This window comes from Procambarus clarkii, chromosome 6 (assembly GCF_040958095.1).
Source record: "Procambarus clarkii isolate CNS0578487 chromosome 6, FALCON_Pclarkii_2.0, whole genome shotgun sequence".
NCBI lineage: Eukaryota > Metazoa > Arthropoda > Malacostraca > Decapoda > Cambaridae > Procambarus > Procambarus clarkii.
This window is the reverse complement of record NC_091155.1, coordinates 12,704,770-12,720,434: the sequence shown is the minus strand read 5'-3', so window position 1 is coordinate 12,720,434 and position 15,665 is coordinate 12,704,770.

Genomic DNA, 15,665 nt, shown 5'->3' with positions numbered 1-15,665 from the left:
TTTGCGACATAGGATGAGGAAATAAGTTTCCTGCCTGAAGTGGAACACATAATTCCAACAGGTGACAATCCTTCGGTCCAGACTCGTCAATGGAGAATCCCAGAACAGGCGAAACAACTTATTAGAGATGAGTGTAAGAAGATGATGAGGTAGAGCGTTATAGAAGAAAACACGTCACTGTGGCTTTCTCCAGTAGTGCTAGTACGCAAACCTAATGGTTATCTTGAGGTCATCTTGAGATGATTTCGGGGCTTTAGTGTCCCCGCGGCCTGGTCCTCGACCAGGCTTCCTCCCCCAGGAAGCAGCCTGTGACAGCTGACTAACACCCAGGTACCTATTTTACTGCTAGGTAACATAGGGTGAAAGAAACTCTGCCCATTGTTTCTCGCCGGTGCCCGGGATCGAACCCGGGACCACAGGATCACAAGTCCAGCGTGCTGTCCGCTCGGCCGACCAGCTACCAAGTATAATGGTAGTTAAAGGTTTTGCATAGATTGTCTTTAAGTGAACGAAGTGACAACAGCGGACGCTTATCCTTTGCCTTTCATTCAAGAAATCATAAATCAGTTTGGCACAGTTAAGTACTTCTCGACACTTACCGCCAAGTCAGCGTATTGGACCATACTTGTTGCGAAGCAAGACAGATTTACCACATTTTCGGATGGTGTTTAGGACTTACCATTTCAGGCGTATGCCATTCGGATTAAAGACAGTGCCTTCCTCTTTTCAGAGAGCAATCAATATTATTTATGTCCATTTCTAGGTAAGCACTCATTAGCGCACCTTGATGATGTTCTAGTCTACTTTAGAACTTTTGATGAACACTTCCATGATTTGACAGAGACCTTGTCGCTGTTGAACAAGGCAGGGTTCAAATTGAACATTCAAAAATGTACCATGTCAGCTCAGAAATTAAAGTTTCTTGGTTTTCAGGTAAGCACAGATGGAATGCTTCCTGATCCGGACTCTTGTCGCGCCACTGCTGAAATGCCAACACCAAAAGACGGCAAAGAACGTGAGAAGATTTCTTGGCGCAGCTGGGTATTTCCGTCGACACATAGAAGATTTTGCGAGAACTTCAGCTTCACTGACAAATCTTACTAAGAAAAACGTTAAGTATGTATGGACCCGAGAGCATGATGAAGCCTATGAGAAGTTAAAATTAAAATTGAGTACTAAACCAGTTTTAGCAATTTCTAATTTTGAGAAAGATTGAGAAGTACATATTGATGCAAGTGGCATAGCCAAAGGTGGTTGCTTAATTCAGCGTTACTCGTAACTATAGACCAGTATTGACCAAACCACCCACTAGAAGTTGAAGAGACGACGACGTTTCGGTCCTTCGTGGACCATTACCAAGTCGATTGTGAATCGACTTGATAATGGTCCAGGACGGACCGAAACGTCGTCGTCTCTTCAATTTCTAGTTTGTATTTTTTTTTCAAAATTTTTCAACCACGTTATTATGACTCATCATCTTCATATCGACCAGGACTTTTAACATTTTACATAGCCATCCCCCGTTACTTCCTGGGCTGTGCACCTGGTGAAGATGGCGTCACCTACGACATGCTCAATGCACCATGTGAAGTGTCTGGGAATCCACTACTCCACCTGTTTAACATATCCTTCCTAACTTTGGTGCTGCCCACATAATTAAACATGCAATAATTGTTCCCATGCCGAAGCCCAATGACCCTGGCAATTACAGACCTATCAATCTCATGTCAAGCACATGCAAGATTCTTGAAAGCATCATCTGTTATGATCCCAGGTAGCTGAGAAACGAGTCTATCTTGAGAGTTATTCTGCAAGACCTGACCTAAATAAGTGGTCACAGAAAAAGACATGAAGATACAGACGTAAAACAATTGGGTATATTTGACAAACAGTTTAAGAATATGGGCAGTGAATCAGGATATAGATAAATGACTGGTTATGAGATGTGGAGCGTTTGCTGAGGTGTGAGGCTCGTTTTCAGAGGAGCTTGAGCACCTGAGCTGAAAAACTCTTGAGGGGAGGGCGTGCTCCGTTTGAGCCCCTTGCGAATTGGAACTCCTGTTTGATATACCTTCAAGAGGAAGGGAGTGGACAGACGTTTCGACTGTAGACGTGTCAGCTCAAGTCAGCAACTGCAGAAGGTATTGAGAGGGCAGTTAAAACAGTTCTGTGGGTAGCCTGAGGCGCCCTGAGTGTCGCCGCCATGTCAGAGAGCGCCCTGCAAGAGACCTTTTGTGGTAAGCACAATTTTAACCAGTTAATAGTGATTGCCTATAGTTGATTGTGTGCCCAGCGATCGTAGCAAGTGTCTGTTGATATGTTAGGCATGTTATGATAAGGCAGAAGGCCTAAATAAGAGAGTAAAGATGGAGGAATGTCCTGGAGGGAGGAGCGACGTCCATCGCCTCCGAGCGCTGGCAGGTGACTGAGGAGACTTAGCTCCTGACAGAGGGGCTGCCCAGCAGTGGCAGGCAGAGAAACCACCCAGCGGGAGGCGGAAGATGGATTCGTCCTAGATGGAGGAGTCCGTCCTCACAGCACATAGAAAGCAGAGAGATGTCAAGTTAAACATTTATTGTGTGTGATTCATTTCTGTTATGTGTTTATAGAGGAACATTTTTAATTGGCGTGTAAATGGGTTGCAGGTTTGTCTGGGGAAGAAGTTGCTGTGAACCTCGAGCCAGCAGAGGAGGAGTAGTTGATGAGACTCCAAGGTTGTGGAAGGTACTGAGCTCTGTGGAAGAGCAGCCATACAGTGAGGAACAGGACCTCAAGCTGTGAGAAGAGGAGCAGTGGAAGGAAGTTTCACATGCTTCTGTGATACCAGTGGTGAAGCACCACTGTTGCTCAAGGAAGACTTCATGGTGTAGCAGCCGGGAGAGCTGTGGAGGACACTGGTAGACGGTTCTAGGAAAACCTGAAGATGTCAGGGTAGTGAACTTCCAGATGTGGAAAGGAAGTTCTTATTGACTACTTGTACCCCCTCCCTGCTCAGCTCGTTGTTGCCGTGTGGGGGCTTAGTGGGCGGCTGCCGAAGTGTGATGCTCCTTGGGACAGTCCTCTGTCCTTTTCTAGCCTTGTGCTCCTGCTGCCGTCCTCTCCAATTCTGCTGGGCACCTTTTCCTTTTCCTTCTGTTTCGTTTTTCTCCCCCCTCTTCTCCTATCTGCTTGCCGTTTCCTGCCGACCTTTTGCTTATTCTGGTTCTTCCCTTGGACTTCTTCTATTTTGACGCCCGGGTGCTTGAGGAGGCATACTCTTGCACCCGTAGAACTGTAGTACCTGACGTCGAGAGCGAGGGGAACCTTTTATTGTCAATCCCCCTTTCGTCACTGAACCCGATCTCGACGGACTGTCGGTTTCTTAAGGTGGCGTTTGTGGGGCGTATACTCATGACGCACCCCTAGGAGGCCCCGGCAAGATCGGCGATAGCTTCTTCTTGGGTGTCCTGCCTCTAATTGTGGCTCCATGGTGGGTGTGGGCGCACATTCGTGAATGAATTCTTCTTTTCGTAATGATGATGACCCCTGTTTCGGCTGCTTCTGGTTTACCTTTTCAGGCTCGTGGGGTGGGCGACCAAGCCCCCGAGTCGGTCCGTGTTGGAAGACCGGGCTCTGTAGCCTCCGCTGCATTGGGCCCCGACCTTGCTCCTCCTTTGGCCTCTCTGACTCCTTCCCCTGGCTCCCCTCCCTCCTCTGTGGTTGGGTCGAGCCCCAAGCCCCCAGTGGTGACTACCTCGTCCCCTGGCGCGGCTCCTTCTCTAGTTGTAACTACTGCGCCTTTTAACCCCTCTCTCTCTGGGGGTTCTCACCGCCGTCCTCGCTCGATTCCTTCCAGTTCTGCTACCTATCAAGCCTTGTTTGGTCCCGCTTCGTGGGCCAAATATTTTGATCTCCTCCCTCTTGATTCTGCGCCTCCTGACGATTTCTCCCTCCATCGACATCTCGTTGATTCCGTGGATGCCTCCATTACTTTCAACCCCACTCGTCTCGGTACACGTGTCGTTGCTGCTCCTTCTCAGGATGCTGCTTCCCGCTTGGCTGCCTTATCCTGCCTTGGCGAGACCCCTGTTCGGGTCTCGAAGAACGCTCAGTTGAATGCCAGTGTTGGCACTATTTTGCTCCCGCCCCATGTTGCGACTGGTGTTCGGGACCTGCGCGACTGCCACGACGATATTCGACATATCCTTGCTGCCCAGGGCCATTCTATTCTCCAGGTGGACACGTTTACTCGTCCCCCTCGTGGTAGTCGCCGTAAACCCCTCCGGGTTGTGAAGATTACCTTTGATGGTAGGACCCTTCCACCCTCTGTCATTCTTGCTGGTGGCAGGTGCTCTGTCCAGGAGTACATTCCTTCTCCTCGGCTCTGTAACAAGTGCTGGAGGTTTGGGCATGTTGCCCTCCGCTGCTCAGGGACTGTCTCTCTCTGTCCTTTGTGTGGTGGCGAAAGTCACTCTAAGTCGGGGTGCACTTCTTCCCAGGCTCGTTGCCTCAACTGCGGTGAGGCCCATCCTACCTTCTCCCGTGCGTGTGTCCATTACAAGCTTGAGGCAGCCGTCCTCAACTTGAAGCGCCGGGAGCGTTTATCTTTTCCTGAGGCGAGACGCCAGGTTCGCCGGCTCCCGCCTTATGCTAATGTCTCTTATGCTCGCGTGTTGCGCTCTTCCTCTCCTCGTCCTGCCCGCCTTCCTCAGACTCACAACCGTTTCCGGGCCTTGGACCCTGATGCGCCCACTGCCCCCTCCTCTGTTCCTTTGGGTTCTCGCCCGAAGGATCCTCCTCCTGGTCCTCTGTCTGGGGTTCCCCTTCCTTCTACCCGGTCTGTCGTGTCTCCTGTGTCTTCTTCCTCGTCTCCCTCCGTTCCTCCTTCCCATCCTTCCCCTCCGTCTCTTGACTCTCCCCGCCGCCTGTCGGTGCGGGCTGATGTCCATCGCTCTCCAAACGGCCGTCATGTGTGCTCTCGTTCAGCTTCTCCTGTTGAGACGCTAGAATCCGTTGCCCAGTACGTGGTTGCTGGGACACCTGTCTCTTTACGTCAGAAGCGTAAACCTGGCTCCTCTCCTTCCTCGTCCCCGGCGGGTAAGAAGGTTTCGCTTTTTTCCTTGGCCCCTACTTCTGCCTCTCTCGCTCCTTCCCCTCCCATTTCGGTGGTTACGCCCCCTGTTCCTGCTATGGAGGTTTCTTTCGCCCCCGCTTCCCTCTCAGTTGCTGCCCTTGCTGAGGTACGCTCCCCTCTTTCTACCCCTCCTCTTCCTGCTGCTGTCCTTGCCTGCTCCTCTCCGTTGTCTCCTCCTCTTCCTCCTCCTCCACCTCCGGACCCCGCCCGCCCACCTCTGATCTGTTCTCCCGTTTCCTTCCCTCCGTCTTTGCTCAGTTTACCCATGCCCCCTAACCCTGACTTTGCTGACCCTGATCCCGACCCTGATATTCTTTAACGTACTCTGTTGCTCTTTCGCCTTTGTTTCTTCCTTGTTCTCTGTTTTTGTCCTTTCTCTTCTCGTCGTTGTCCATTCTTCAATGGAACGTTCGAGGTTATTACGCTAATTTCCTCGAACTCCAACTTCTGATTTCGCGGTTTTTGCCCCTTTGTGTCTGTCTCCAGGAGCCGATGCTTGGTGCTCGTCCTGGTCGTTTTCGTGGCTATTCCTTTCTCTTCCCCCCCCCCCCAGCTTTTGCTGGGGCTTCTAATTCTTCTGCTCTTTTAATTCGTGCTGATGTTCCCTTTGTTCCTTTACTTTTTCCTTCACCTCTCCCTTGTTCTGCTGCTCGTGTCTTTGTGGGGAAATGGTACACTGTTTGTTCCATTTATCTCCCCCGAGTGTCCCGCTTTCTCTTCCTGATTTGAAACACCTCCTAGACTCCTTGCCGGAGCCTGTGCTCCTGCTGGGTGTGACTTCAATTGTCGTCATTCTCTTTGGGGTGACGTTCTGACGGATACCCGGGGTCGCCTTCTTGAGCCTTTTCTCCTCTCTTCTTCCCTGTCTCTTCTGAATTCTGGTGAGCCTACTCATTTGGACTCTCGGACTTGCACCTTTCTTGTCTTGATCTTTCTTTCTGCTCTTCTTCTCTTTACTTAGATTTCACGTGGCAGGTTCTTGATGACCTCCATGGAAGTGATCATTTCCCCATCCTTGTTTCCTTTTTCTCTTTTCGCCCTTCCCTCTCTTTCCCTAGGTGGCAGTTTGCTAAGGCAGACTGGACCCTATTTTCCCTCAGTGCTACTCTCTCTGACCTCTCCCTTCTGCCTCTCTCTCGCGCTCTCCTCCTTTTTCATGACACTGTCTTCAACGCTGCCCTCCGCTCTATCCCTCGCTCTTCCTCCCGGGGTCCACGGAAATGCGTTCCCTGGTGGAATGCGGACTGTGCTCGGGCTGTCCGCTGTAAGCGTGCAGCCTGGAAGAGGCACCGCCGTAGGCAGACGACCGATTCTTTTCTTTTCTTTCGGAAAGCGAGTGCGGTGGCCCGTAGGGCCATCCGTACGGCTAAACGTGAATGTTGGGCATCTTATGTCTCAACAATTACGTCCGAAACTCCTCTGGCCCAGATCTGGAAGCGTATCCGCAAGATAGCGGGTAAATTCATTCCCGATGTTTCACCGGTCCTTCACCTCCATGATACTCTTGTGGCGGACCCGTTGCAGGTCGCTTCCGTACTGAGTTCCCACTTTTCTTCTGTTAGCTCTGGTCTTCATCTTCCCCAATCTTTTCTTCTTCGTAAACCTGTCCTTGAGTCTCGTCCTTTAGATTTCTGCACTCGTCTTCAACTTCCCTATAATGATCTCTTCTCTCTCTCTGAACTTCGTTCTGCCCTGGCCCTCTGCGGTTCTACGGCGGCGGGCTCCGATGGTATTCATTATGAGATGCTTCGCCATCTCCCTCCGTGCACGTCTCAGTATTTACTGAGTCTGTATAATCGGATCTGGGAGTCGTCGTCAGTCCCTGAGGACTGGCTCGATGCCGTTGTCCTCCCTATTCGCAAACCGGGGTCTCTGGGTACTTCCCCTAAGGACTTTCGCCCTATTGCTCTCACAAGTTGTGTCTGCAAACTCTTTGAACGTATGGTTAACGTTCGTCTGATGGGGTTCCTGGAACACCATCACCTCCTCTCCCCTTCTCAATTTGGTTTCCGCAAGTGCCGCAGCACGACAGATGTCCTGGTGAACTTGGAGGTCTATATTCGTACTGCTTTTGCTGCGAAGACCTCCGTTGTTGCCGTCCTTTTTGACCTGGAAAAGGCTTACGACACCACTTGGAGATATCATATTCTATCTCAACTTCATTCTTTTGGCCTTCGTGGTCATCTCCCTCTCTTTCTCCGCAGCTTCCTCTCCCGTCGTTCCTTTCGGGTGCTCCTTGGTACCGCGCTCTCTGCCTCTTTTCAGCAATACGAAGGTGTGCCCCAGGGTAGTGTTCTGAGCACTACTCTTTTTCTGGTTGCCCTCAATGATCTTCTTTCTTCTCTTCCTTCTGGTGTCTTCTCCGCTCTCTATGTCGATGATCTTGCCCTTTGCTGTCAGGGTGATGATTTGCGCCGGCTTCAACTTGCAATTGATGCCGTGTCGTCTTGGGCCACCGATCATGGCTTCAAGTTCTCTACTTCTAAGACTTGTGCCATGACTTTTACGCGGAAACGGGTTGTTCTTCGTCCCTCTTTGTCACTTTATGGTCATCCCCTTGAGTACAAAGATTCCGCAAAGCTTTTGGGGTTATTTCTTGACACTCGTTTGTCTTGGTCTCCCCATATCTCTTACCTGCGTGTTGAGTGCTTTAAGGCCCTTACCCTCCTTCGGGTCTTGTTCCATACTTCTTGGGGCGCAGATAGGCGCACTCTCCTTGCTTTACATTCCTCTCTTGTCCTGTCTAAGCTCGATTATGATTGCCCTGCTTACTCGTCTGCTTCTCCGTCTACTCTTCGCCGTCTTGATGCTTTGCACCATACTGGGTTGCGCCTCAGTTCTGGTGCCTTTCGTTCGACTCCCGTCCTTAGCTTGTATGTTGACACTGGCTTCCTGTCTCTCCAGGACCGCTGTGATCGCTACTGTCTTCGCTATCTTGCGCGGTCCTTACAACATCCTTCCTTTCGCCTCTGTCGTGCTTTAACTTTTACCCCTCCTGCAGTTCCTGTTCCTCTTCTCCAGCTCCCTCTTTCTGTCCGGTTATCACGCCTCCAGGATTCTCTTTCCGTTCGTATTTCTAATGTTTCTCCTCGTGTTGTTCCTTCTTTGCCCCCGTGGAGAGTCCCTCTTCCGCGGTTTTGTACTTCCTTGACCCGTATCACTAAAGCTTTTACCCCTCCTACGGTTCTAAAACGCCTTTTCCTTGAGCACTTTTCTTCTCGCTCCCGCTCCGTTTCTGTCTTCACCGATGGGTCTAAGTCGGCGGACGGTGTTGGCTACTCTGTTTTTCCTGATCGCACTTATATGTGTCGCTTACCTTCGGAGACTAGCATCTTTACAACGTAGCTTTATGCTATTCTTTATGCTCTTCGTCTCCTGCTTTCTCGTTGTCAGTCCTCCTTTGTAGTTGTTGTTGACTCTCGTAGTGCCCTCATGGCTCTCGGGTCCATTAATCCGGTTCATCCAGTAGTTGTCGAGATCCAGCATTGGCTGTTTCTTGTTCACAGTAAATTTAAGTCGGTTGAGTTTTGTTGGGTTCCCAGCCATATTGGTGTGTCTTTAAATGAGCGTGCGGATGCTGCCGCCAAGGAAGCTGTCCGCTCTTGTCCCATCTCTCGTAAAGGCGTTCCGTATTCCGACTTTTACCCGGTTATCCATTCCTCAGTCCTTACCCGTTGGCAGGCTTCTTGGTTGTCTCTTACTGGTAACAAGCTACGTACTCTTAAATGTTGTGTTTCCTCGTGGCCGTCCTCCTTCCACCGTAACCGGCGGTGGGAAACTGCTCTGGCGAGATTGTGTATTGGCCATACTCGCTTAACCCATGGTCACTTGATGGAGTGACCTGGGTTAAGCTGCTCCTTATTGTCCTAGTTGCATTGTCCCTCTTACGGTCGTGCATGTCCTTCTTGAATGTCCTGACTTCCAGGACGAACGTGTGTCTTGCTTTCCGACCGCCCCTCGCGGTCACCTGTCCCTCGATAGAATTCTTGGTGACTCGGATACTTTTGATATCGTTCGCCTTATGCGTTTTTGTTTTCGTATTGGCATCCTTGGTGATATTTAGCGCCCTCTGATTATTTTGCGTATTTGATGGTGCTACATAGCCTTCCCGGTTTGGTGCCTTCTTTTGATAATTACTTACTTACTTACTTTCCAGGCGATTAACGATGCAGAAGCAACAGGGCTCCATTAAGAAACATATCTCTTCCCACAACCAGACCATCACAAGAGAAGTCTTAACAAAAAACATGGAAATCATCGATAGATACAGCGATAGCAGGCGGCTTGATATCTGCGAGGCACTACACATTAAGAAGTCGACACCAGCAATCAACAGCCAATTAATGCACAACTATATTCTACCCACTTCAAGATTCCGCACCAATATAGAAGCATCAAGAAATATGGGCCAATAGGCCCTTTGCAGTTACTTCCATTCTTCCCTTTAACTTACAAAATATTATACCCATTGTTTCGTGTTCTGTCTTGTGTTGAAAGTTTGTTTTCACCTCATCCAAAACTGTTGTAACATATCACCTCACCAGGTATAAAATCGAAGCTGTTTAAATCAGTGCCTCAAGGTAGGAATAGATTTCAATTAGGGAGCGTTTTTTATATAAAATTTTGTTAAATAAGCTTGTGATTGATTTATGGTGTTTAGTGAGTTTTCGCCATTTAAATATCGTTACTACTTTCTGATTATTAAGATCTTGTGTTTTTGTACTATAAGCCCATGTGTTCTTGTAGGCAGTCTTATTTCGATTCAATATATTCTCCCTTGGTAAATTAGTTAAGCCACATTTAAAGTAACTTCATCCCTCCTTTTAAATAATTGGGGAACCACATTCTTAGGATTTATGTGTAATTGACTGGTTCTTTCCTGCAGTCAGTTAGCGTAATCATAGAAACTCTCGGGACAGGTGGTGGCAACAGTAACGTCTCTAGAGATTGCCTTGGTGGTCAAGAACCAAGGTTACGAGGAGCTGGAATGAGGTTACTGTAAAGAATAAAATGGTGAACATCAGAACCATTAAATAACAGCCAGAATTAACCAGGAATAAGAGGTTAAGGCTGGTACCAGTTACACAATAAGGCATTTTGTTTAATATTTCATACTTATTTTCAGACCCTTTATTTCTACTGATTGTTCTAAGCTAATCTATACCTGTTTATGGGTAAATCTTTCCCCTGGGGATTGGTGGTCAAGTAGCAGTTGTTGGGCTCCTCCCTCCCTCTGTTTCTCTGTCAATTTTGTGTTAACAACGAATTTGATCGACCGAAACGTTCATCTCCATTTGTGGTTTCCTCACAACTACACCATCACCAGAGAAATCTTAACTAACAACACAGAAATCATCGATAGATACAGCGATAGCAGGAGGCTCGAAATCTGCGAGGCACTACACATTAAAAGTCAACACCAGCAATCAACAGCCAATTAATACACAACTATATTTTACACACTTCAAGATTCCGAGCCAATATAGAAGCATCAAGAGGAAGCGGTGATGCTATGGGCCAATAGGCCTTCTGCAGTTACTTGCATTCTTATGTTTTTATAGCCATTGGTTCGTGTTCTGTCCTATGTAAATGTCAATCACCTCACCCAAAACTTTTATATCACCTCACCCAAATGGGAGTATAAGTATGAATGTGTGTTTACAGGTTACAGTTGTGTGTGTAAACTAAAGTCCTTGAAAATGTAATAAGTTATTACAAAACGCATTCAAGCGTCGCGTCAGACTAGAAATAAAAATAAATTTTGGAGAACTGATTTTTCAGTTACCATCGACGGTGAAAAGAATGAGGTGATTTGATAAAATACCATGCCTAAGATTACCATCAGAGTGCTGGCAGAATGATGTGGAATTAGCCTCGGCTACCATCATCTTTTGTTGGGTTGTGATGGTCGAGTGGTTAAGGGGTCCTGTACACCAGTTGCAAAGTACTCCTGGCAGTATGGGTTCGAGTCACTTCTGGGGTGTGAGTTATCAGTTGTATATATGCCTGGGGACCATTCAGGCTTGTTCGCACTATATAAATATATAATATAATATATATATAATATATATATATATATATATATATATATATATATATATATGTGTGTATATATATATATATATATATATATATATATATATATATATATATATATATATATATATATATATATATATATATATATATATATATATATATATATATATATTATTAAATATGACTGAAAAAGTAAGATTAATAATTCTAACACGTATTTTCTCAATCTCTCGTACATTTCTTTTCACTGTTGGAGGTAATTCAAAAATCAATTCTCCAAAATTCATTTTTATTTCTAGTCTGACGCGACACTTGAGCGCGTTTCGTAAAACTTATTACATTTTCAAAGACTTTAGTTAACACATACACAACTGAATAGAACTTACATATCTCCGATTTTGTTTATATCTACATTTGCGTGAGGTGGATGGGGTGAGGTGGTATTTAATAAGGTATTAATTTCATCAACACAAGCCAGAACATGAAACAATGGGTATTGAATAGAAGTGATTGTAGAAAGCCTATTGGTCCATATTTCTTGATGCTTCTATATTGGAGCGGAGTCTTGAGGTGGGTAGAATATAGTTGTGCATTAATTGGCTGTTGATTGCTGGTGTTGACTTCTTGATGTGTAATGCCTCGCAAACGTCAAGCTGCCTGCTATCGCTGTATCTATCGATGATTTCTGTGTTGTTTACTAGGATATCTCTGGCGATGGTTTGGTTGTGGGAAGAGATTATATGTTCCTTAATGGAGCCCTGTTGCTTATGCATCGTTACGAAGGACACTACAGCCGAATTGAAAGCAAAGGTCAACAAACTGATCGAAACTGTGAACGCCAAGAAATCCGGACTCCACCTGCCAAAGATCATTGGGGAATATAAACCTGGATATGCGTATGGAAATGTCAAGACACACAAGCCTGGAAACCCACTTCGGCCAATCATTAGCCAGATACCCACACCCACGTACAGACTGGCGAAGTGACTCAACGGCCTGCTGACTCCTTATGTTCCTTGCGCCTTCAGCCTGAAGTCTCCAAAGGAATTTGTTGACTTACTGCGGGGCACACGGGCCACAGGGATAAGAGCCTCGTTGGACGTAGAATCGCTGTTCACTAACGTACCAGTGGACGAGACAATCGGGATGATAGCCGACAGAGTGTATCGTGATCCAGCCTGTACTCCTCTTGACATACCAGAAAATATCCTAAGGAAACTACTCCAAGCTTGTACTAAAGAGGCACCCTTATTGAGCCCGGATGGGCACATGTATAAGCAAGTAGATGGGGTCGCCATGGGTTCTCCCTTAGGTGTCCTGTTTGCAAACTTCTACATGGGTACCATCGAGCAAAAAGTCTTAGTCGACATGAACATGAAACCGGCCATATACTGCAGGTATGTTGACGACATTTTTACACAGGTACCTGATGTCAGACATCTGCAGGAGTTGAAGGAGGCATTTGAGCTGAGTTCCGTGCCGCGTTTCACTTACGAGATGGAAAAGGATGGGAAGCTGCCCTTTCTAGATGTAACAGTCATGGAAAAGAGCGGAGGTTTCCACACTGCAGTCTACACTAAGGAAACGAACATAGGAATGTGCCTAAATGCCAAAAGCGACTGCCCAGATAGGTACAAGAGGAGTGTTGTTAACGCATATGTCGACCGTGCTCTCAGCCACAGCTCAGAATGGAAGCAAGTCGACGAAGAACTCTGTAGGGTAAGGCAGGTCCTAGTCAACAACGGCTTCTCCAATGGTTTCGTCGAAGACATCATAAGAAGGAAAGTGAAACGCCATGCAACCTCTGAAGAGACAACCAACACAACACCTATACCCGATATTAGACTATTTTACAGGAACTTCTTTTCCACAGCTCATAAAACGGAGGAAAGGGTCCTGAAAGATATTGTTAATAGAAACGTTATCCCTACAGACAAAAATCAGAGGATACAACTGACGATTTACTATAAAACCAGAAAAACGGCCAGCCTACTCATGAGAAACTCTCCAGACACAAAACAGAACGCTTTAAAAGAGACTAACGTCGTCTATGCCTTCAAATGCCCTCTTGGGGACTGTAAGCTCCAAAAAACCCAGTATATAGGCAAGACAACAACATCTCTTTCTAGGCGTTTAACGATGCATAAGCAACAGGGCTCCATTAAGGAACATATAATCTCTTCCCACAACCAAACCATCGCCAGAGAAATCCTAGTAAACAACACAGAAATCATCGATAGATACAGCGATAGCAGGCGGCTTGACGTTTGCGAGGCATTAAACATCAAGAAGTCAACACCAGCAATCAACAGCCAATTAATGCACAACTATATTCTACCCACCTCAAGACTCCGCTCCAATATAGAAGCATCAAGAAATATGGACCAATAGGCTTTCTACAATCACTTCTATTCAATATCCATTGTTTCATGTTCTGGCTTGTGTTGATGAAATTAATACCTTATTAAATACCACCTCACCCCATCCACCTCACTCAAATGTAGATATAAACAAAATCGGAGATGTGTAAGTTCTATTCAGTTGTGTATGTGTTAACTAAAGTCTTTGAAAATGTAATAAGTTTTACGAAACGTGCTCAAGTGTCGCGTCAGACTAGAAATATAAATGAATTTTGGAGAATTGATTTTTGAATTACCTCCAACAGTGAAAAGAAATGTACGAAAGATTGAGAAAATTCGTGTTAGAATTATTAATCTTACTTTTTCGGTCATATTTAATAATATATATATATATATATATATATATATATATATATATATATATATATATATATATATATATATATATATATATATATATATATATATTTATAATATATATATATGAGCACTTTCATATATATATTATATATAAATATATATACATACTTCAGAGTGTATGAAGGCTATATACATAGCCTTCATACACGCTGCTGGAAACAAGAAGAAGAACGAGGAGCAAGATAAAGCAGATTTTCATGCTGTCAACAAATTCCTCAAGATTAATTTCCCCGGGGAGAGTGTTGAGAGGGTCTCTGTGATACTCATGGTAGGCTGATGCATTGTTCATGGGCCAGGCTGGTGCAGTGTTCATGGCCAGGCTGGTGCAGTGTTCATGGCCAGGCTGATGCAGTGTTCATGGCCAGGCTGGTGCAGTGTTCATGGCCAGGCTGATGCAGTGTTCATGGGCCAGGCTGGTGCAGTGTTCATGGCCAGGCTGGTGCAGTGTTCATGGCCAGGCTGATGCAGTGTTCATGGGCCCGGCTGGTGCAGTGTTCATGGCCAGGCTGGTGCAGTGTTCATGGCCAGGCTGATGCAGTGTTCATGGGCCAGGCTGGTGCAGTGTTCATGGCCAGGCTGGTGCAGTGTTCATGGCCAGGCTGATGCAGTGTTCATGGCCAGGCTGGTGCAGTGTTCATGGTCAGGCTGGTGCAGTGTTCATGGGCTAGGCTGGTGCAGTGTTCATGGTCAGGCTGGTGCAGTGTTCATGGCCAGGCTGGTGCAGTGTTCATGGCCAGGCTGGTGCAGTGTTCATGGCCAGGCTGGTGCAGTGTTCATGGCCCGGCTGGTGCAGTGTTCATGGCCAGGCTGGTGCAGTGTTCATGTTCAAGGCTGGTGCAGTGTTCATGGCCAGGCTGGTGCAGTGTTCATGGGCCAGGTTGGTGCAGTGTTCATGGCCAGGCTGGTGCAGTGTTCATGGCCAGGCTGGTGCAGTGTTCATGGTCAGTCTGGTGCAGTGTTCATGGGCCAGGTTGGTGCAGTGTTCATGGCCAGGCTGGTGCAGTGTTCATGGTCAGGCTGGTGGAGTGTTCATGGTCAGGCTGGTGGAGTGTTCATGCTCAGGCTGGTGCAGTGTTCATGGTCAGGCTGGTGCAGTGTTCATGGTCAGGCTGGTGCAGTGTTCATGGTCAGGCTGGTGCAGTGTTCATGGTCAGGCTGGTGCAGTGTTCATGGCCAGGCTGGTGCAGTGTTCATGGGCCAGGCTGGTGCAGTGTTCATGGGCCAGGCTGGTGCAGTGTTCATGGTCAGACTGGTGCAGTGTTCATGGTCAGGCTGGTGCAGTGTTCATGGGCAGGCTGGTGCAGTGTTCATGGCCAGGCTGGTGCAGTGTTCATAGTCAGGCTGGTGCAGTGTTCATGGTCAGGCTGGTGCAGTGTTCATGGTCAGGCTGGTGCAGTGTTCATGGTCAGGCTGGTGCAGTGTTCATGGTCAGGCTGGTGCAGTGTTCATGGTCAGGCTGGTGCAGTGTTCATGGTCAGGCTGGTGCAGTGTTCATGGCCAGGATGGTGCAGTGTTCATGGGCCAGGCTGGTGCAGTGTTCATGGTCAGGCTGGTGCAGTGTTCATGGCCAGGCTGGTGCAGTGTTCATGGCCAGGCTGGTGCAGTGTTCATGGCCAGGCTGGTGCAGTGTTCATGGCCAGGCTGGTGCAGTGTTCATGGTCAAGGCTGGTGCAGTGTTCATGGCCAGGCTGGTGCAGTGTTCATGGGCCAGGTTGGTGCAGTGTTCATGGCCA